Below are 21,923 nucleotides of genomic sequence, written 5' to 3'. Positions count from 1 at the left end.
AGTGTAGGGGGCAAGACATATGTGCTGGGAGACAGAAGAGTCTTCCCTAAAGTGCTGTATTGTAAGTGAAACAGTGCAAGGATCGTCAGTAAGGTCAGAGAGGCAGAGATGTTTGTGTTTATTGTTTCTCCTCTTGGTGTTCTGATGCATTTCAGCAACTCCCTTTGGGCTAGATTTCAACCAGCCATGAGTAATTCACAAGCTGATAGCAGGATGGAGAGGGGATAAGGCACAAGGACCCTACCCCTGTATAAAAACTAGTCACAATTACACTCCTTATGCTTCTCAAGCCTACAAGAGGCTAGCACTGACAGCAGGGTTGGACTCCTGAAAGAGAGTGGGAAAGAATGGGGTCACACTCCTGCATCTCACTACACTGCCCAGTGAAGCAAGCCAGTGAAGACAAGAACATCTGCTACCATTTTTCAAAGTACGTAGAAAGGGATATCTTGGTGAGTGCTCCTCAATGGTACAATGCCTTGAGGAGCTCCCACTGAGCAGGTGTGCTTCCTTAGTTCTTTCCCACAGCCAGTGTTGCCACAGGAAGGTGAGACCTTTTGCTTTCTCACATATCCTCCAAATGGCCAGCTGAAATCAGAAGCTTGGGGGCCTTCAGAAACAAGCTCCACATTGTACTCTTCAGGAGATGGTTTGCTATTCAGGGTCCCACATATTCAGGTCCCAAATAGCTTTCCAATCACCTAGTGTATATAAGTGACAATAATCAGCATCAAACTGTAAAACTGCGCCATAAACTGCCAATGACATTGTGTAGTCCGCATTTTGTTTCCACTGTCTTAAAATAAGTGATACTTATATTTAATAAGAGGAAAATGTCCTAGAGATGTTTTTGGAATATTTCCACACATTACACTTTTTTGAATTCACAGAGTAAGACACACGAAGCATGAAAGAGAGCAGTAAAGAGGATGTCTAATCATCCTTTCAGGATCATGAACTGGGGCTGTGTTCATTATCAAGATGTTTTCTAACTTTCCATTACCAATGTGTATAGGTCTCTGAAATTGGTCTCAATTTTATTTTTTGCAGGATGAAATCTGCTCTTTTAAAATTCTGAAAAAAATCATTGTTGTGTCCGACTTTGTACTATTAGCATACCATTTCTAGTGTTGTTCCTCCGTACTGTCACAGCAAGAGCCTCAAGCTTCTTGTAGCCCCTTACAATCAAGAAAAGAGTCTAAAATTTTCCAACTCTGGTTGCTTCAAGTCAGCACCTTCACCTGTATTTAATGCCTAATAAGGGCTACATTTTATGTGACTGTAATGCAGTGAAGTGCTGTCCTTTCCCCAACTGTGGCTGCATTAGGGCTGCTGATGTTACAGCTCCAAGTTCTGTGTGGTGTGGAGCACAACCGCTACTCCTTCCCAGAGCAAATGGGTAGGAAGAGGGGTAGAGGGGCAAAGAATGGGCAGAGCCTTGGTTCAATCCCCTACATGGCTTGCTAGAGGAGATGACCAGCACAGAAGGGGAAGTATGCTGCACACTTTTTTTGTCTGCTTTAGATTACTTTCCCCTGGGACCAGAAAAGGAGTAGAGTAGAGTTTGAAATCTTCAAGTTGCTATTCCTCCTGAAGCTCCTGCAGCTAAGCAACCTCCTACTCAAGGCTCTAGTTAGTCATAGCTGAGTCCTCTGTTTCAAAGGTGCTCACCATTTGAAGCTCCCATTGATTTCAGGACACCTTAGTCTTGGTGCCTGAGATGAATTTGAGCCTGTATGTCTATATCGTCTGTGCTACACATACTAAACTACAATCCTGTCTGATAGCCAGTACTTAATTCTCAAGTGCACCAACTCTAAATGCTCTTCATTAATCTCTAACTTCTTTCACCATGGCCCTTCCATGCCCCAGGTTTGCAGACCTTTGAAAATCCAAACATATTTAGAAATAACTGCTGTATTTCCAGCCATATTATTTGATCCCTTGTTTGAAGTTTCTCCTGTTTGCAAAATAGATGTTTGAAAAAAGCATGAGCCAAGATGAGTTATTTACATTCTACAGCAAATGCAGAAGAGTACTAAATTCATATCACTTGAACATGGGCTTAAACAATTGTTCAGTCCAATATGACTAAAGGGAAGGACACAGAGTGGCTTTTATCATTTCTGTGGGAGAACTCCACCTTTATGAAAATGAATGCCATAATACACCTGGGTCCAGGGTTCAGAGACAAGATTAGCCTCCAAGTGGGGGTACAATGAGTTTCCAGGGCACATCGAACACGCAGGAGCCATCACTCCACAAGTCCTGTCACCTGAGGTCTACCTACATTCAGCACTGTGATATGGGGATAGTTATCCTGGGAAATAAGTGTAGGGAAGGGGAGTGTAAAAGTAGCAGTGTCCCAGCACCATGCCATACAGCGAGACAGCAGCATACCCTGTGACAACCTGTGCTATTTCCAGGAGCGGCGCTAGGGTTTTTGCCGCCCTAGGCGGTAGCACTCCTCCTCTGAGCATTCGGTGGTGGGGGGTCCTTCCACTCCACGTCTTCGGGGCACTTCGGCGGCGGGTTCCGGAGCAAGTGAAGGACCCGCCGCAGAATTTCCGCAGAAGACCCGGAGCAGAAGGACACCCCCACCGCCAAATTTCTGCCGAGGACGGCAAAATGCCACCCCCCAAATCCTGCCGCCCTAGGCGACTGCCTGGGTCGCCTAGTGGAAGCGCCGGCCCTGGCTATTTGCCACTCTTCTCCCCACCTCGCTTGTATTTCAATTGCCTCTCCTTTTTTCCTCCCCTTCTGGCTTCCAACACATTTCCCCCACACATCATGGCTCCTACCTGTAACATAGATATCTATATTCAATAAGGTTGTTTTGTAAGACCTTAGAGTGGCCTGGTGTGAAATCCTGGCCCCTTTCAAGTCAATGAAAAAACTCCGATTGACTTGAATGCAGGTAGGTCTATTTTGATACTTGGAACAAATCCACTTTCACAAAATGGCTTTTTGCCTTCATGATCCACAGTGACCTTTCTCTTTTCTGAATGGTAAGGAACAACCAACACCTGCTGGCCATTACTGATTAACATGTTTCTTTTTAGCATGTAATGCCATATCATGCATATCATAGTAAGATAACACTGACATACTGCATAAATACTGATCTACAGGATGGTAAGCAACACTGGCTGCTTCTGGCAGTCATTGCAAACAGCTTTTTTATAAACCGGGATTTATTCAAGATAAAAATATGATCATATTTAGTGTTCACAAAATGATGTGAAGTTATACCAATATCCAGCATCTAATGCAATTGTTTCTACTACACATCAATCCTTAGAATTAGGTGAAAAAAAAGTCATATACAGACTTAATTTCCTTAATAAAATTTTGGCTGGTTTATTTTTGTTTTTCATCATTTCAACTCATTAGAGATAAACGCCATGTCTGTTAAAAAAAAAAAATCCTGTAAATTTAAGCAAAATGCCATTTTAAAACAATGTTCTCATTAAATGAGAACAAGTTCTTCATTCTACATTTTTATTGCTTGCTTTTTTGTTAGGATTATGCACCTTTTCATTTCAGTTTTGTAAATTATGTTCAATACAATTACGCAGTTATGCTGGTTTTCAGTGCACAACTTTTTTTTCCTCCCAAAAAACAAAAATTTAAAGCCTTGTGTATTAACTTGTTAACTTGACACACAGACCACATTAAAGATTTAAGTGAGTGCTGTTAAATCACAAATCTAATATTCAGACAGCTTTGAAACAATTACAACCTAAACCAAAAAATTACCAGTAGCTAATAGGACATATAAGCAAAGCAGTTATTAAAAAATAAAATGAACTGTATATAATTAACATTACATTGCTAACATCATGTCTTAACATAACTAGAGCAGGGTGAATAGTCAGAAAAATTACTCAGGAATATTTTTGCTAATTTGAATTGGTTTTCGATTCAGCCATGCTCATACCCATTTTTCACTTGCTTTAAATATTCATGCCAAATATTTTTTCACATGAAGTTTTGGGGAATGACTGTTCTTCATGCAAATATGCATTTTCATATGCTAGAACATGCAAAGGCAAGTATCTGCTATTTGCATCAGAAGTGCTCACCTCCTGTCAGGCTTACAATCAAGGAGCAGAAACAATAGCATGTGACTAAAGTGACCAGTCATACACCACAAATAACAAATAGTAAACAGCCAAGGCAAATAGCTTGTGAACCATCTGTAGGCACACAGATCATCACTGTGACATTCACACAATATAATATTTTTATTTGTTTGCTGAAGACAGCATCTCTATATTTAAGAAGATATTTTTAGTCAGAGATGGACTCAGGCAGAGACAAGTCTTCACTGGTGATACGCTCATCTTTTAAAAGGAAGTATGTCACAATGAACACATATTTAACCAAGATCTGACTGCTTATCTCATCAGTTAAACAGACCTTCCAGAGCTAACTAGAATAGCACCATCTGACAACTTCCAAATGTTTGCTGAACATTTATGAATAGCAAATTCACAAAAAACAGTGTATTTTTTGTTGACTACAAAAGGCTTAAGTGTCTGCTGTAAAGTTTTCCAGCTTTAACTGTAACATTAACTTAATCTTTGGGGTCAATCTCCCAGCAGATTTAGCTTTTTGAAGGTAGTATCAGATCAATACACATACACTTAGATATGAGAATAAGACTCATAACATATAAATAGGCAGAATACTGAACCAAAGTCTAAAGTCCAGAAGTTCAATAATACTTGGCAAGACCAAGAAAATGCAGAAAGACAGAATCTCTTACTAGTAGTTGCAGCCAGAGAATTGTCAAATGCTTGGCTCCCCAGAATTCAGGAAGTCATGATTTGTGTAACAGATTACTGTGTTCTCTTAGCATACTTAACCCTTTTGTTATGGATACTCAGAGAAGAAGCAATACTACAATGTCACTCAAACAATTGTTAAAAGTAATGTTTTCTATGATACTAAAAGGACATAACGTCATTGGCTGAGCTAACTACATCTTACACAGACTTAATATATTATAATAATTATAATCAAATTGTATAAAATAATACATATATAATAAATTCAGCATAGCACATTGCTAGCATTGCTAGTTAAATGTCAACAGATGCTAGTGATTACTCATTCACTAAAAACAGTATGCAGATTTGTGATCTTCAGTGTCCTGATCAGCACCGTATTATTGCCTAGGCCGACAAGGCCTAGGCCTCGGGTGGCAAATTTGCAGGGGCGGAAGCTCCCCTCTGCGTCCCACCCCCCTGCTCCAGCTCCCCTCCGCCTGCTCTGCAAGCGCGCTGCCGAGTCCCGTTTCTCTCCCCTCCCAGCGCTTGCGCTGCGAAACAGCTGTTTCGCGGGGCAGGGAGGGAGGGGGGAGAAGGGGGAACGCCGCGTGCTGGGGAAGAGGCAGGGCCGAGGATTTGGGGAAGGGATCCAATAGGGGAAGGGACGGGGCGGAGTTGGGGCGGGGACTTTGGAGAGGGAGTTGGAATGGGGGCAGGGAAAGGGCGGAGTTGGGACGGGGCCAGGGCGGCAATTATTTCCCGGCCTAGGGGTAGCAAAATTATTAATCCGCCACTGGGCCTGATCTTACATTGTCAAGGGTTGGATACAAAGCAGAAGTATAATTATAAGTACAATGTAAGTACATAAGTAGAATTTCAGGAGCCATCTCTAGAAAACATTGTATTGATCTCTGCACTTAAAAGTCTTTTGTTAATAAATTCCCTTGTTTATTTCCTGATTACTATCTTTTGATTTATACTGTATAAAAACCACAGGTTATATTCTGTTTATAAACTGATGGCACAATACGTCCCCAAATTTGCAATGAACACAGCATTGTGTGAAAACAGTGGGATTTTTTTTTTAATCCAGACAGGATGTTTTTTTCTATAGAAGTTTACTACACCCAAAATGCTTCCACACAGAGTCCTTTCAAAGAATGCCCCTTTATTATCAGCTTGCTATATGTACAGAGTTCATTTCAATTTACAGTTACCCCTTGCTTCATAAAAAGGACTGCTTTTTACAGCTTTATTCACTTATCCTGATATAATTTATTAAAATCAGAATTTTTGGATAACTGCTACTTATCAACCTTATGCCATATTGCACATGGACTGGCTACTCCATTACTTGAATGAAGACGTAATTTTTAATTAGAGTATACTATATTTAAAAGAAAAGGAATCTGCTGTATTGTACTCTAGTCACTGTACATCTATTGTTACCTAGCAGCTCTGTGTTCTTGGGGAACCAGGGCGCAGTACCGAGCCTGTCTGACTCACAAAAGGCCTTCCCCACCCTCAGCCTCTGCTTGCCCCAAAACCAATCAGAAAAAAGACTTAAAAAGCAATGAAAAGGCAGTGGAAGACACACGTAAACTCCTTGGATAAGGGTTACAGGATTAAGGAAACTCCCCTAGCCTCATTTGCATCGAAGATGGGACAAGGAGGCATCTCCATTAGCATACAGAATGGAGAACAGAGATTCCAAGGCAAGAACCACATGGAACTCTGGGACCAGAAAAGCAGGAAAGCACTGCATGATGGGGAATCTCTGCTCCAGATATTAATGAACCCATGCCTGTACACACCCAGGTCTGATAACTACTAATTCTAGTAATAAATCCTTTATTGATATCCAAAATACTGAAGCTCCCTCGTTGCATTGTGAGCTCCCTCAAAGAAACACTGCCCATAGTCAGAAATGATCAGCTCCCATGGTCTAGCCTGAACAAAACAACTTTGGCATACTCCCTTGAGCCATCAGTTTATACATAAACACATCTAGTGTTCTCCCTTGAACCATTGTTGTTTCTCTACAAAAACCCCTACCCATTCTCAAGTAAGTGTTCTGATGCCTGGATCCAAAATCTGCATCAGTTGCACTGGGACTTCATCTTCTCCTGACTGATCGTGCTGGGGTTCTGCCTGTCTCCAGCACTCCGGACCCTCAGATACCACCACCACCACCTGGAATCTCCGATTGATTCAAGCTTCACGGAGTGTTGAGAATCCAACTTTCCCTCTCTCTCTCAGTATAGCCTTCTGACCCTGACTTGTGTGATCAGTTATAGTTTTCTAAACTTGACTTTTATAATCAAATTTAAGTTAGATTTAAAATTATAACTGTTTTGTTTGTTTGGCTCCCCTATGGTTATTACCTGGCAATAAATAACTTTAATGATTAAGCTGGTTGCTTCTCTGTCTCTCTCCCCCTCATGGGTGTTTTTTTGGTTTCCTCATTCGCTCTGCAGCAACGCTCCTTGTACCTAAGCTAAAAGATCCCTGCAGCGCCCAAAAATCCTGTGGGGTTTGCTCATCCAGTGGGTTACTACCAGAACAACTGTAATGTGAAAGGGGGATAGGGACATGCTGAACCTGGGACATATGAGGGTGGCAGCTTGGAAATGCTGCTCGACCCAGCCTGCTCAGACATACTCTATTCCAGTGCAGTGCCCATGGCATATGAGGGTGACAGCTTGGAGGTGCTATTTGACCCAGCCTGCTGAGTCCAAGGGCCTATGAGGGTGACAGCTTGGAAATGCTGCTCGACCCAGCTTGCTGAGTCCAGGGACATATAAGGGGTTGGCTTGGGAGTGCTGATTAACCCGGTCCTCTCAGATGCACTCTGTTAATGTGTGTGTGTGTGTGTGTGTTCGTCTGATTCTGGGGCCGGAGGAACCCAGCCCTGGGGAACCTAGGTCCTGCAGGATAGCTCCATTGGGAGGGAACTTGCAGCAGGGAGAAGTAGAGCTCCATATGACACAAGTAGTACATTGATAGAAGTATAGAAACCCGCGCCCCCTGAAGAGTAACCCTAATAAATGAGCATATCCCAAAGTAACAGGCAAAGCTCGTAACACTATTGTAATGGACTTTACCTTCGAGAGCCTCTGTAACGTCACACACCAGGTAGTACAAGTGGCTACATCTAGGTTTGGTGCATGATCTGTAAGGAAACTGCAAGAAATGGTCTGCCTGTTGGAAACTCCTGGGTTGTCTCTCTATTAGCTGACACCAATATTGCCAATCCCAAAATCACAAAAATTATGAGTCAGACTACCAAAAAATTATGATTTTGGCCAAAATATTTTGATATATAAAAAAAAGATTATTTTTGTCTGCCTCTGATTTTTTAAACCGTTCCCGGCCAATGGAAGCTTCAGGAGGCGGTGCCTGGAGCAACCCCCTGGCCCCAGAGACATGGTGCCCTGATGGCTGCTTCTGAAAGCAGCGCAGGGCCTGCGGCACCACGGGGGGCCAAAGCCCTGAGGGGCCAGATCTGGATCCGGCCTATGGGTATTAGGGTGTGCCCGGGCACATCTGGCACACCCCGTGCGCACACCTATGTCCATTACCATAGTTTTAGCATCTTGCTATCCTTAAGAAAAAAGAAACCTCAGCTCAAGATCCTTCAGAGATCATCACTATCTCAAGTGTCATGACCACCTTTGTAGATTAAAGGGAGAAATTTCATTCTCTTCACTCAAATGCAGTTTCCACCATCCTCTGATCAGAGATTCTGAAGTTTATCATTACATTAAGAAATCCACCCTGACATTAAAAATGGTATTATGGATCTGAAAAGAAAGACCACCATGTACTTCTACATTACACTCAGATGACAAGGCCAGTTTATTATCAAAAGGATAACTTAGTTGCACTGTTTGGAGATTTTTAATAGGAAAAAAATAACAAGGGAAACATACCATATGTATCAAAGAGTTCCTCACATATGTTGCTTTTTTTATCCAAAAAGTAGCATATGTGAGGAGGACACTTGAAAAGTGATTTCTGTACATCTCATCTGCCTAATTTTTAATTACACTAATATCAGATTTCCTATATCACAGTCTCTGAAACCAAGTGCTATTGCTCCAGTAAGTGTTGTTATCAAGTTAGATGACCCCATAGCACTTTCTGAAATTATGATTTTGGCCAAAATATTTTGAGATATAAAAAAGATTATTTTTGTCTGCCTCTGATTTTTTAAACGCCAGACCATGCCCTATGGATATCTGATAATTACAGTGCAACCAACTCTCATAAATGTATAGCAAATAAGGACATTTTAAGGTGCCCCATTGTAGGTTCTCAAAACCCGAGTAACTCTAAATCACTACACACTTTTATAAATCTTGGACGTACTTTATGGGATGGTCTGGGCAGTTCTATATATCTAGTCATTGAGAAGGGCTTTTAGTGTACAGCTGAGATAAAGTCTGGATGGGATCTTACAATGCAATTAAAAAGCATGGGGTAAAAAAAACAAAAACATGGCCTCAGTTAAGACAATAGCAAAACTCTCATTGACTTCAGAGGGGTCAGATGTTCACCCACTGTGGGGCAGAACAGAGAAGATGAACTCTGTTTTTCACTATGAGAATCAACAACATGTAGAAAGCTAGTCTCAAAGGGAAAAAAACAAATCAAGAAAAACAGAAAAAGCACCGGATTGAAAGGAAACAAAGGAAAGCGGGGAGAAAAGGTAGAGTCTGAAATATAAATAATATAAACTAAATAAATATGTAACTAGGCAATGCATATTCAGAAAGATAAATAGACACACATTCATAAATAAAACATTTGAATGTGTGGTAGAATGTTAGAAACATTGTTAGACTACATAAGTGCTTAACCCTTTAAGTATTACTCTCATCCATCTTCCCTCCATTACAGTCTCTTTTCTTAAAGGAGATTGTGAGCTCTTTTGGAAGGGGCTTACTTATGTTTCACCAAAAAAATCTCTATTCAGCCCAAATGAATGTTGGTGAAAAAAATTCATTTTGGTCAAAATTCACCAGTTTTCACTGAAAAATAGAAACCAGGGAGGGTTGTTTGTTAGATAAACTTCTATGGGGGTTGGTGATCAGAAAATATTTTTGGTAAATATTATTGCTTTCTGGGTTTTCAAAAACAGAACATTTTTACCAAAAAAATGAACATCTATACTGCAATTTTTTAAAACCAGCTATTTGGTTTAGATTGTTTTATTGAAAAAAACTGAAAAGGTGTTCATGAAAAATAAAACAAAATAAAATAATCTGTGACATTTTTCTACCAGATCTAGTATTATGTATTTGTATAGTGCATAAAATATTGGGGCCATGATCCTGACTGGGCTTTCCCACAAGAACAACAACAGCAGGGAATATAAATGGGGTAAGAATAGTCCATTTACCAAAGTGGTAGATGGATGATAACATTATAGAATCAAGAGGGCACATTATCACTTTAATTACATGTAGTTGTTGGATACTCAACAGCAAATTCTTGTGACCTATTCTGAAATGAATGACAATGCTTCTTACTTAAGAACCTACAATGAGATTCCTTTAGGCCCATGTTTTGAAAGGTGAATGTTTATGTTGCATATATTATTTGTGCATTCATACTGGGCAATAACAAGCTTAATTCATCTGCATGTGAAATTACTTGATTTCACATGCAAATAAATATGCTGTTAGCATTCACAAATTTGGGATGCAGAGATTTCTATTAAGAACAGGAAGGACAGACTTTGCTGATTCTTTTAACACCCAACTATAGCATGCTTTTTACTGCTGCTGTTAATAAGCTTGGAGAATTCCGAGAGATTTGGGTGAATAAGTTCATGAAGAGATTCTGGAGGCACAAACTAGATGCCTGCCTTTGAAAATCTGGCACATAAAGCCTTGAAACAAATTGAGTGTTGGGTGTTCAAGAGGAAGAAAAGATGATTTTTCAAACAAAATCAGTCAGTCAGTCATTCAGTCAATACACGTGAGCCGAACAATACATTAAATGTTTAAAAAGACCCAAAGGCATGTACAACAAACTGTAGCAGCAGCTGGCACAGTGTTAAGAATAATGCCAAACCACTGCATAACAAGTGGCTGGTTTTCTGTGAGCAAAAATCCAGGCCAGTTCAGTTCCACTAATGTTTTTCTCCATTATCTGAAAGCTGACATCTTTTCAGTAATTACTGCAGATGATACCACCTCTGGTGTAATTAAAGAACAATTATTTAGAGTGAAGTGAGCCAATATCATCCTATTCTCTGTTTAGGCCAAAGCCAAAAAAAAGGGTTTGTCAAAGAAAATAGATGTTTTGCATTAGGGAGCAAAAGGAAGGGTGATATAAGGAGTCGAGTAATTTGATGGCAACACTGCAGTGGAATTAATTCAATATGTTCAATATGGTCAGTTCCGTGTGCAATAATATTGGACAGATGGATATGATAGCTATGTACTTTTGCTGCCTTTGCATTAGTGATTCAGTACTTACAAAGCAAACCGCCAATAGCTCCTGGCTCATTGCCCAGTGAGAGAGAGACTGGAAGCAAAATACATTAAATGCTCCTACAAATCTACATACTCTGCAACACTTCTGAAATAAGTCTCTTTCAAAATGACCCTTTGGACACGAACCAAAAAAAAAATCATCATCATCATAATACAAGTCTATAAACTTTTTGGTTTAACGGTTAAATAATAATGAGTGGGAACTGAAAGGCGCAATTCACTTTGAATGAATACTAATGAGGAAGTGTTTGATGCATTTATTGTTTTTAGCTGGTAACTAGGTATCAGGATTAATTATGTACCTTACTTAAAGCACAAATATTTCAACAGAAGAATGAGATTAATGAATTCATTCTTAAACCCAGCAAGATAAAAGATCACTGTTGACCAAAACCATAAATTTCTTAATGCACCAGATTTCTGTGATTATATGGCAAAGGTTATATTTAGCCAGTTAGAAATAACAAACAAATTGGCTCTCCAGTAGCTGAAGGAGAGAATTTCTCAAAGCATGAAGGGACTTATTTAGGCAGGTACAGCATTGCCCGCTCATATTTTCACAGGTATGCATGAGACTCCCCTGACATCAATTCACAGACTGATCAGGTCTGAATTCACACATCTATGCTGAGAAGTAGCAATATGTCATCATCAACCATAAAACTATTGACAACAAGGATAATGTGATACTGCCTAAAATCATCAGTGCTAACGGCCTGGTTCAAAGCACATCAAAGTCATAGAAAGACCGATTTCAGTGGGATTTGGACCAGGCCCTAATACTTAGGTCTATAGCCTTATCCATCCATCCATCCATCTAATGTATCCATCCATGTATCTAATGCTTTTAGAGAGAAATCCTGTCCCTCTCAAGTCACTCTAACCAGAAAACAACCAAGCAAAGAAAAACATATCCCTGAGAAAAACCAACGAGGAGTACTTGTGGCACCTTAGAGACTAACAAATTTATGTGGGCATAAGCTTTTGTGGGCTAAAACCCACTTCATCAGATGCATGGAGTAGAAAATAGAATAGGCAGGTATAAATATACAGTACATGAAAAGATGGCAGATGGGGGGGTCAGTGCTAACAAGACAATTCAATTAAGGTGGAAGTGGGCTATTCATAACAGTAAAATACTAAGGGAGGAAAAATCACCTTTGTAGTGGTAATGAGGTCAATGTAATCAGGGTGGCCCATTTAAACAATTGACAAGAAGGTGTGAGTAACATTAGGGGGAAATTAGGTTTTGTAGTGACCCACTGTATTTTCCACTCCATGCATCTGATGAAGGGGTTTTAGCCCACAAAAGCTTATGCCCAAATAAATTTGTTAGTCTCTAAGGCCTGGTCTACACCATGACTTTAGGTCGAATTTAGCATCATTACCTCGATTTAAGCCTGGACCCGTCCACACGACGAAGCCCTTTTTTTTTTTTTTTACTTAAAGGGCTCTTTAAATCAATTTCTTTACTCCACCTCCGACGAGGGGATTAGTGCTGAAATCGGCCTTGCCGGGTTGAATTTGGGGTAGTGTGGACGCAATTCAACGGTATTGGCCTCTGGTAGCTATCCCAGAGTGCTCCATTGTGACCGCTCTGGACAGCGCTCTCAACTCAGATGCACTGGCTAGGTAGACAGGAAAAGGCCCGCGAAATTTTGAATCTTATTTCCTGTTTGGCCAGCGTGGCAAGGTGCAAGTGAGTGCAGATTTCATCAGCAGAGGTGACCACGATAGAGTCCCAGGATCGCAAAAGAGCTCCAGCATGGACCGAACGGGAGGTTCGGGATCTCATCGCTGTATGGGGAGACGAATCTGTGCTGGCTGAACTCCGTTCCAGTAAACGAAATGCCAAAACATTTGAAAGTCTCCAAGAGCATGAAGGACAGAGGCTATAACAAGGATGCAAAGCAGTGCTGTGTGAAAATTAAGGAGCTAAGGCAAGCCTACCAAAAAACCAGAGAGGCAAACGGCCGCTCCGGGTCAGAGTCCTGAACATTCCACTTCTATGATGAGCTGCATGCCATGTTAGGGGGTGCAGCCACCACTACCCCAACCCTGTGCTTTGACTCCGTCAATGAAGAAGCACGCAACACGGAAGTGGGTTTTGGGGATGAGGAAGATGATGATGATGAAGAGACTGAAGATAGCTCACAGCAAGGAAGCGGAGAAACCGGTTTCCCCAACAGCCAGGATATGTTTTTCACCCTGGACCTGGAGCCAGTAATCCCCGAACCCACCCAAGGTGTGCTCCCAGACCCTGAAGGTGGAGAAGGGACCTCTGGTGAGTGTACTTTTGTAAATATTACACATGGTTTAAAAGCAAGTGTTTAATGATTAATTTGCCCTGGCATTCGCGGCCAGTACAGCTACTGGAAAAGTCTGTTAACGTGTCTGGGGATGGAGCGGAAATCCTCCAGGGACATCTCCATAAAGCTCTCCTGGATGTATACCCAAAGCCTTTGCAAAAGGTTTCTGGGGAGGGCGGCCTTATTCCATCCGCCATGGTAGGACACTTTACCACGCCAGGCCAGTAGCATGTAGTCTGGAATCATTGCATAACAAAGCATGGCAGCGTATGGTCCTGGTGTTTGCTGGCATTCAAACAACATCCGTTCCTTATCTCTCTCTGTTATCCTCAGGAGAGTGATATCATTCATGGTCACCTGGTTGAAATAGGGTGATTTTATTAAGGGGACATTCAGAGGTCCCCGTTCCTGCTCGGCTGTGGATGAACAGAAATGTTCCCCGCTGTTAGCCACGCGGTGAGGGGAGGGGTGAAGCGATCATCCTAGAGAATTGGGTGTGGGGGGGGGGCGGGGGGGGTTGTGCTGCACGCTAACCCGCAAACTGCAGCCCCTCCTTTTAAATTGCCAACCCATTTTAAGTGGCTTACCCAATGGCCGCTTGGTATGGGAAATGAGGGCGCTGCTGTTTGAAACCATTCCCACATGTTATGAAGCTTCAAGAAGCCAAAAGACTGTGGCTTACCATGGCTGCCTGCAAGACAAATTCTGTTGCCTGGCACTGCGTGAGTGATCTCTCACACCAAACCGGCAGGCCTTCAATATAAGAGGCAAAATGCGACCTTGTAACGAAAGCACGTGCTATGTAATGTGAACAGCAAGGTTTAACGTGAAAGAGCGTACCCACTGTTCTCTAAAATGTGTCTTTTTAACTACCACTCTCCCTTTTCCTCCACCAGCTGCAAATGTTTCTCCTTCGCAGAGACTAGCGAAGATTAGAAGGCGAAAAAAAACGCACTTAGGATGAAATGTTCTCTGAACTACTGCTATCCTCCCACACTGACAGAGCACAGCAGAATGCGTGGAGGCAGACAATGTCCCACCCCTCCTGGGCTACCTTGGCAGTTATCCCCCTAGTTGTGTGATGAATTAATAAAGAATGCATGAATGTGAAGTAACAATGACTTTATTGCCTCTGCAAGTGGAGCTCGAAGGGGGGAGGGGAGGGTGGTTAGTTTACGGGGAAGTAGAGTGAACTGGGGGCGGGGCGGAGGATTCATCAAGGAGAAACAAACAGAAGTTTCACACCGTAGCCTGGCCAGTCACAAAACTCGTTTTCAAAGCTTCTCTGATGCGCACCGCGCCCTCCTGTACTCTTCTAACCGCTCTGGTGTCTGGCTGCACATAATCAGCAGCCAGGCGATTTGCCTCAACCTCCCACCCCGCCATAAAGGTCTCCCCCTAACTCTCACAGATATTGTGGAGTGCACAGCAAACAGTAATAACAATGGGAATATTGGTTTCGCTGAGGTCTATCCGAGTCAGTAAACTGTGCCAGCGTGCTTTTAAATGTACAAATGCACATTTTACCACCATTCTACACTTGTCAGGAGCTGTTCAACTATAGGCTGAGCTACTGTCCAGGCTGCCTGTGTATGGCTTCATGAGCCATGGCATTAAGGGGTAGGCTGGGTCCCCAAGGATAACTATAGGCATTTCAACATCCCCAATGGTTATTTTCTGGTCTGGGAAGAAAGTCCCTTCCTGCAGCTTTTGAAACAGACCAGAGTTCCTGAAGACGCAAGCGTCATGTACCTTTCCCGGCCATCCCACGTTGATGTTGGTGAAACGTCCCTTGTGATCCACCAGGGCTTGCAGCAGCATTGAAAAGTACCCCTTTCCATTTATGTACTCACTGGCTTGGTGCTCTGGTGCCAAAATAGGGATATGGGTTCTGTCTATCGCCCCACCACAGTTAGGTAATCCCATTTCAACAAAACCATCCACTATGACCTGCACATTTCCCAGAGTCACTACCCTTGATATCTGCAGCTCTTTGATTGCGTTGGCTACTTGGATCACAGCAGCCTCCACAGTAGATTTGCCCACTCCAAATTGATGTCCGACTGACTGGTAGCTGTCTGGCATTGCGAGCTTCCACAGGGCTATCGCCACTCGCTTCTCAACTGTGAGGGCTGCTCTCATCTTGGTATTCTGGCGCTTCAGGGCAGGGGAAAGCAAGTCACAAAGTTCCATGAAAGTGCCCTTATGCATGCGAAAGTTTTGCAGCCACTGGGAATCATCCCAGACCTGCAACGCTATGCGGTCCCACCAGTCTGTGCTTGTTTCCCAGGCCCAGAATCGGCGTTCCACAACATGAACCTGCCCCATTAACACCATGATGTGCACATTGCTGGGGCCCGTACTTTGTGAGAAGTCTATGTCCATGTCTATGTCCTCATCACTCTTATCACCGCACTGCCGTCGCCTCCTCACCTGGTTTTGCTTTGGCAGGTTCTGGTTCTGAATATACTCCAGGATAATGTACGTGGTAAAGTGCTCATAATTGCCGCGGTGATCTGAGCGGGCTCCATGATCCCAGTGCTATGGCGTCTGGGCTGAAAAAAGGCGCAAAACAATTGTCTGCCATTGCTCTGACGGAGGGAGGGGCGACTGACAACATGGCTTACAGGGAATTAAAACCAACAAAGGGGGTTGCTTTGCATCAAGGAGAAACACAAACAACTGTCACACAGAATGGCCCCCTCAAGGATTGAACTCAAAACCCTGGGTTTAGCAGGCCATTGATTTCATGGACGGAGGGAGGGAGGAAGCAAATGAATAGAAAACAAATCGGTCTATTTCTTGTTCTGATCCACTCCATCTATCTTTTACATCGTAGGCTATCAGCAGACGGTGCAGCACGACTGCTAGCCATCATTTCCTTCTGGGTGCTCGGCAGAAGATGCTGCATTACAACTACTAGCCATTGTCATCTCCTGGGTGCTCGGCAGAAGATGGGAATGACCTGGCTGAGTCACTCCCATGTCTGCCCAGGCGCCCCTGACCGACTTCACCAAGGTCGGCTAAAAGAGCCCCCAGGAATATGACGACGACGGCTACCAGTAGTAATGCACCGTCTGCTGCCACAAGGCAATGAGCTGCTGCTGTGTAGCAATGCAGTCCCACGTCTGCCAGCACCCAGGAGACATATGATGATGGTGAACTGAGCGGGCTCCATGCTTGCCGTGATATGGCGTCTGCACAGGCAATTCAGGAAAAAAGTGCGAAACGATTGTCTGCCGTTGCTTTCACGGAAGTGGTGGGAGGGGCTGACGACATGTACCCAGAATCACCTGCGACACTGTTTTTGCCCCATCAGGCATTGGGATCTCAACCCAAAATTCCAATGGGAGGCGGAGACTGCAGGAACTGTGGAATAGCTACCCACAACTACCCACAGTGCAACGCTCTGGAAGTCAACGCTAGCCTCGGTAATGCGGACGCAGTACGCCGACTTAATGTACCTAGAGCATTTTGTGTGGGGACACACACAATCGACTGTATAAAAATGATTTCTAAAAAAATGACTTCTATACATTTGACCTAATTTCGTAGTGCAGACATACCCTAAGGTGCCACAAGTACTCCTCGTTGTTTTTGCTGATACAGACTAACACGGCTACCACTCTGAAACATATCCCTGAGAAACACTATTGTTATTCTATCAAGCAATTTGATTTCAGGGGGTTGGTAAATTTCAGGTTTATTTATACATATTAACCATATACTTTTCTAGTGAATTTGTTTAACAGTGTCCTGGGAAGAAGAAACACTCTGGGAAGAAGATAGGTTACGCTTTCAAAGAGGTCTCTTGTTTCTGGAACATCTCTTTGTGATGAAGAAACTCCCTTTTGAATTTACTGGGGTTTTTCTCAGTTGAAGATTGGGTTTCTACGTTAGGGTGGAGCATCTGATGAATTAGCAGTTTTTTCACTTCCTCAGAGTTGCCCTCCTGTTGTCAATATGATCAGTAATTTTTAGTTACTAGTTTGAGTAAACCTTGGGGTGTGTGATTGAGTTTAAGACAGTTGACTGAAGAAATGGCAACGATTTCAGTGTATTTCTCACGATAAGACAAAGACCACTGCCCCAATGGCATTGCTACTTTCATCTTCCCTGACCCCACTTCTCCTCTCTTATCCCCTGCAGATCTCAGGAACCATCCTGCTGCTCACCCGCATTAGGGTGGGCCTCTGAAGAAAATATGAGTTTAGCAGTGGGAGGATGAATTGCCTGGTGGATAGAGCACTAAGTCAGGCCTCAGTGGACCTCGGTTCTATTTCTGGCTCTGCCACTGGCCTGCTGGGTGATCTCGAGCTAGTTATGTCCCTGCTTTGTGCCTCGGTTTCCCCAGCTGTAAAATGGGGATAATGATACTGACATCCTTTTAAAGCACTTTAAGCTCTATGAAAGAAAAGTGCTATATAAGACCTAGGTATTATTATTAGCTATGAAAGCCTGGAGAAGAGCACAGAAGAGCAGCACCACCAGAATCAGTACTGCAGTTATTACTGCCCTGTTCAAGGCTTCAGTCTCCAGGGCTGTCAGATTGGCATGTTTAATGACCATAATAAGTGTACTAAATCTAATTTTTAAAAATTGCAACACTCATCAACGAGCAAAGCTCAGATGCTGTGAAGAACATGACACTGCACCCTGCTGACTTAGCCCTCCCCAAAGTGATTTTGGGAGCAGAAATGAAAAGTGAAGACAGTGCCTGAGTCAGAAATGGTTTATAGTTATGGCTATAGAGTTATAAATCACTCGTGGCTTGACCCCTTACTCATACATGCAGGTGCCTAACCTTAGGTAGGCCAGCTGTTATGACATTCCTGGCTGGGATTTTTGCCCTCAACAAAAAAAGTGTAGTACAGATATACAGTCTCTTGTCTGCCCACACTGGTACCCAACTGTTAGGATGGCTTAGTGCCCACTCATATTGGATGGGCCATACACAAACACTGGGCCATACACATCAAGAAAATATGAGCTAGTAGCTAAAGCAGCTTACAGAATAGTGTAAATTCCTCCCCATGTGTACACCATAGAGCTCTTTAAATATAATTTACCCGCTGATGCTGTTTTAACTGAATCTTGTAAGAATACATGAATAGCAGATTTAAAGGAGATGTGATGTTTATGAGAACTTCTGGCTGAAGACCAGCCAACACTAAGGTACTGGTGAATGGGTCATGGTATACATTTTCTGATTTATATCAATTTTTTAATCATCGAGCCAAAATATAGGAAAGTCTCACACTACAAAATGCCATCACTCTGCAGATGATATAAGTGTTCTACATAATGCATATCACACCCTAACATTAGGGTTCTCTACATAATACAAGTAAACTGAATACACCTTCAGGAATAGCATTCAACACAGGCTTCTGGAATACCTGATACCTGTGTAATGAGTGATTTATTGTCACTTACCTTAAGAGGCAACTGTATAAGTGAGAGTTGCAACCGTGCTCAGCAGCACCATGTGCAGAGCGTAGGGAGATTGTGAGTAGAACCTCGGAGCAATAATCAAAAGGACTCACAGTATGTTTGGCAAAAGATGCCTCAGGTTTAGTTCTTTTTTCTTCTTCCGAAACAAAGTCTTTAAAAGTTTCTTATTCATTTTTTTTCTGTGCTGAGAGGGAATTTCAGTACCCTAGAATTGTGATCCCACTGAACACACTGTGTGCTAAGAAGAGAAGAGCCAGTTACACCTAACAGATGTAAGAGCTACACAGATTATGCTACACTGACAGTAGGCACTGTTGTCATGCTCTCTGTGAAAGTTGTGTAGAGGGGTCCCCAGTGCACAGTTGTTACCTGCGTGAAGGCCATTGTAAAGGAGGCATGGTCAAATGCAAGGAGTCTGCATCCAATTGTCCTCTCTTATATATGCCTAATAAATGGACCTACGGCAGTGATACTCACACCTCAGTGGTTCAGGAGCCAAATTAGCAATCAACATTTTCCTAACCGGCCACAATAGTGTGAATTCATTGTTTCATTTACTATAGTACTATACATTCAATTGCAGTGTTTTAATATGTGCTGCAAAGAGCCACAGGGGAGACATTAAAAAGCCACTTGCAGCTTGAGATCCTCAGTCTGAGTATCACTGGCCTATGTAAACACAAAGTAAAGCTGCCTTCAACTGATATAAATTGCCTCTTTCAATATGCATCACTACTCTCAAGCCAAAAGATAGCCATACAGCCAAGCAGTATGACAACTGGAGCAAACAATTCTTGTGCTGTCATGGAGCAATGCCAACTACTTTGCTTCCAACTGACCTGGGAAGAGCTGGATTACCCAGTAGGCAGACTAAGCACATGCTTAGGGCACCAGCAAAGCAGGGGGCACAAAAAAAAAAAGATTTTTTTTTAAAAAATTGATATTTCAAAAAAAGCACTGAAGTAGTCATCATAGGAAAAATCTTTGTTAGACTTCCTTACACTCCACTACACACAGTCCCCCCATTTTTCTGTTCTCTTTTTATTACTTATCCCCACCTAAACCGGGGGGATCCTACTAATGTAGATCAAAATAATGCGAGGAAATCAGAGACTGTAACTGATCATCCTACTCCTGGTGGTAAAACAGACATTGTTCTAGAATGTGTGGATGTGTCAGAGACTGAACCTGCTCATGCTGTAAATAATAGGAGAAAAGATCCTGGTATGTGGGTTGATTTCAGTACCGAAGATGTAGCTTACTGGATAGATCGTGGACCAAATGACTGTCAACACCACACTGGGCCATTTGAGAAATCACTTCGGACTTTTACCAATGGCAAACAAACAAGATATTGTCCACAAAAAATATTTTTCAGCATGAAAGCGAATGGTGAGAAATACACTCGAGAATGGCTACTGTATTCACCATCAACAGGGTCTGTTTACGGTTTTGTTTGCAAACTTTTTGCATATAAACCTTCAACATCCCGGTTTGCTGCAGATGGATTTAGTGACTGGCAGAATACTGTTTTAATTGAACAACATGAAAATAGCACTACTCACAGAGATTCAATGTTGGCATATTTAAATCGAAGACAGGGCTTTGGATTGACACAAAAATTGGAAGAACAAATTAAAGGGGAGCGTGAATACTGGCTGTGACGGGTTGGATCACAGAAACCCCCTTGGGAGCTGCCTCCTGATGTACCAAGACTATCCCTGCTCCTGTTTTCCCTGCCAGCTCAGGACTCCAGCACCCTGTCTTGCTGAGCCAGACACTCCCGTCTGCTCCAACACAGACCCAGGGTCTGACTCACTTGTCCCAAAGCTGCAAGTTTACCTGAAAACAGCTCACAAAAGTGTGCTTGTCTTTAGCACTCAGATGCTCAACTCCCAATGGGGTCTAAACCCAAATAAATCCGTTTCACCCTGCATAAAGCTTACGCAGGGCAAACTCATAAATTGTTCACCCTCTATAACACTGATAGAGAGATATGCACAGTTGTTTGCTCCCCAAGGTATTAATACATACTCTGAGTTAATGAATAAAAAGTGATTTTATTAAATACAGAAAGTAGGATTTCAGTGGTTACAAGTAGTAACAGGCAGAACAAAGTAAGTCACCAAACAAAATAAAATAAAATGCACAAATCTATGTCTAATCAAACTGAATACAGATAATCTCACCCTCAGAGATGCTTCAGTAAGCTTTTTCTCAGACTGGACACCTTCCAGGCCTGGGCACAATTCTTTCCCCTGGTACAGCTCTTGTTGCAGCTCAGGTGATAGCAAGGGGATTCTTCATGATGGCTCCTCCCCCACTTGTTCTCTTCCACCCCTTTATATATCTTTTGCATAAGGCGGGAACCCTTTGTCCCTCCGGGTATACAGCCCCCCACTGGAAAAGCACCAGATTAAAGATGGATTCCAGGTCAGGTGACATGATCACATGTCACTGCAAGACTTCATTACCCAGTTGCCAGCACACACATATACAGGAAGACTAACAGGTAAACACAGCCATCTGCAGACAATGGTCCTGGTTAATGGGAGTCATCAAGATTCCAAATCACTATTAATGGCCCATACTTCGCATAATTACAATAGGCCCTCAGAGTTATATTTCATATTTCTAGTTTTAGATACAAGAGTGGTACATTTATACAAATAGAATGATCGCACTCAGTAGATTAGAAGCTTTGTAATGAAACCTTACAAGAGACCTTTTGCATGAAGCATATTCCAGTTACATTATATTCACTTCTTATTATGTTTTTATAAAACCATATAGACTGCACAACGTCACACTGGCAACATGTCTTGCAGTGTGTTATAGCTGTTATTCAAACATTAGCTGAACGTGGTCTGCCTTTCCGG

The sequence above is a fragment of the Chrysemys picta genome, chromosome 9, assembly GCF_011386835.1.
Source record: "Chrysemys picta bellii isolate R12L10 chromosome 9, ASM1138683v2, whole genome shotgun sequence".
NCBI lineage: Eukaryota > Metazoa > Chordata > Testudines > Emydidae > Chrysemys > Chrysemys picta.
This window is presented reverse-complemented; position numbering follows the sequence as displayed.